We start from the raw sequence: 2,563 nt of genomic DNA, 5'->3' as shown, positions 1-2,563 counted from the left end.
CATGCTTCCGGCCACAAGCAGAGCTTTGTCGTCTAGATCAGCTGCACTCATTGACTTCTCATTCCTCAATTTATTAAAGGAATAGTTCATCCAAAATTAAAACAAATATCTTTATGTATATTTATTTATATTTCTATAATTTTATATTATAATATATACTGTACATATGGTTCAAACATATAGGGGAAGTAGGATTTTAATTTTTTTTATTTCATTCAGCAAATTGATCAAATTAAACAGTGACATAAAACTACAAACATTGTTGCAATGCTTTCACACTGCTACATGAATAAATAAATATTTATTTATAATATAAATACATAAATAATATTAAATAAATAGTTCAGGGTTTTCACAGAAATATTAAGCAGTACAATTGCTTTCAACAATGATAATAATAAGAAATGTTTCTTGAGCACCAAATCAACAAATTGATTTCTGAAGGATCATGTGACACTGAAGACTGGAGTAATGATGATGAAAATTCAGCTTTGCATCACAGGAATAATATTGACATCTCCTAGTCAGTGATTACAAAAATTCTTCAAAAATTATGGGTTCCAATAAAAATTAACAGCATATGAGCTTGGAACAATATAACGATATACAGTATATTATTATAAAATGTAATAATGATTTTCATTTTTGGTCAACTATTCCATTAACTACTTCCCCAGTTCTATCAATGACAGAACACAATGATTATATTATGACTTTAGTATGTATGATAATCTGTGTCTGCTATAAGGCAAGGATTTTGTTTGTGTTAATGTGGCGTGCGTGACAATGGTCTTGCTCGCATCTGTATTTCTGTTTGTGTCTGTGTGGTTTGGATAAGTCTGTGTCCATCCCAATGTGTGTTTGCTGTACCCAAGAGAGCGTGTGACTGCATGCTGTTGTTTGGGATTCTGCCGCCACTACCTACGGGCCGGCCGTCGCTCGGTTGCTCTGGACTGTAATGACAGGGCCGACTGGTTGTAATTAAGTTCAAACATAGCAGCGTGGTGGACAGAGCCGGAGGCCTGCAGCCCTCAATATCATGCAGGCTGACCACAGACTGACAGCTCTCCAACACCCACCAAACTCTGAAACTAAGACCAAACTAACGCTGAGCTAATCCAAAACTAAGACCCGGACTAAAGCCTGAGTTGACATGTACAACAATACTCAATAACTATCCAAAATCAGCTCATAACCCAACAAATGTGCATGCTTGAGCTTTCAGATTTGGACATTTTCAGATTTGAAATGGTTTGTATATTCTAAACAGACATGCACATATTAAATAAGCTACCAAAAAGCCATTACATTTATCAGTTATAGTTTGATAAAAATGGTAACTTAAAGCTGTTTTTGCTGGTTTGTGATTGGCTGTTCATCAAGCATAAACTGAACAACTAGCACTAGCTATATATTATCATCTTTAGCTGAGTATTTCAGGCTCTGTAAGCACATATATCCTGAACCCATCCTTTCATCCACACCTCCTGCACACTCTGTATAATCTCTTCTTCTTGGAAAGCTAAAATTAGCTTTCATTGGAATGCTGTGACAGCTTTTCCAATGCAAAGTGTAAGGTCAATACATCTCAGTTAATGACTAGGTGTCTCAGTCATTGTAGACTTGAAACAAAGAGGGTATATGACATGAAAATGTATGATGCATTCTACATGTTCTTCAATCATCCTTTATTATTAGAATATCCACTTCCATATTTAGTTTGCATTATTTTATACACCATTTCATTAAATCAATTATACATGGGGCAATACTATATCTGATAATTAATTAAACTAATTTTAACAGTCTATATATATTACACACACACACACATTAATATATATATATATATATATATATATATATATATAGGTGCATCTCAAAAAATTTGAATATTGTGAAAAAGTTCAGTTTTTTTTCTGTAACTTATTTCAAAAATTTAAACTTTCATACATTCTAGATTCATTACATGCAAAGTAAAACATTTCAAAAGTTTGTTTTTAGTTTAATTTTGATGATTAGAGCATACAGCTCATGAAAGTCAAAAATCCAGTATCTCAAAATATTAGAATATTTACATTTGAGTTTCATTAAATGACCATCCCTACAGTATAAATTCCGGATATCTCTTGTTCTTTGAAACCACAATAATGGGGAAGACTGCTGACTTGGCAATGGTCCAGAAGACAATCATTGACACCCTCCACAAAGAGGGTAAGTCACAGAAGGTCATTACTGAAACAGAGTGCTGTATCAAAGCATATTAAATGCAAAGTTGACTGGAAGGAAGAAATTGGGTAGGAAAAGGTGCACAAGCAACAGGGATGACCGCAAGCTTGAGAATACTGTCAAGCATAGCCGATTCAAACAGTTGGGAGAGCTTCACAAGCAGTGGACTGAAGCTGGAGTCAGTGCAACAAGAGTCACCATGCTCAGACGTCTTCAGGAAAAGGGCTACCAAGCCACTTCTGAAACAGAAACAACGTCAGAAGCATCTTACCTGGGCTAAGGAGAAAAAGAACTGGACTGTTGCTCAGTGCTCCAAAGTCCTCTTTTCAGATAA

The sequence above is a fragment of the Sinocyclocheilus rhinocerous genome, unplaced genomic scaffold, assembly GCF_001515625.1.
Source record: "Sinocyclocheilus rhinocerous isolate Xijiao unplaced genomic scaffold, SAMN03320098_v1.1 scaffold574, whole genome shotgun sequence".
In the NCBI taxonomy this organism is placed as follows: Eukaryota; Metazoa; Chordata; class Actinopteri; order Cypriniformes; family Cyprinidae; genus Sinocyclocheilus; species Sinocyclocheilus rhinocerous.
Note: the sequence above shows the minus strand (reverse complement) of the source record.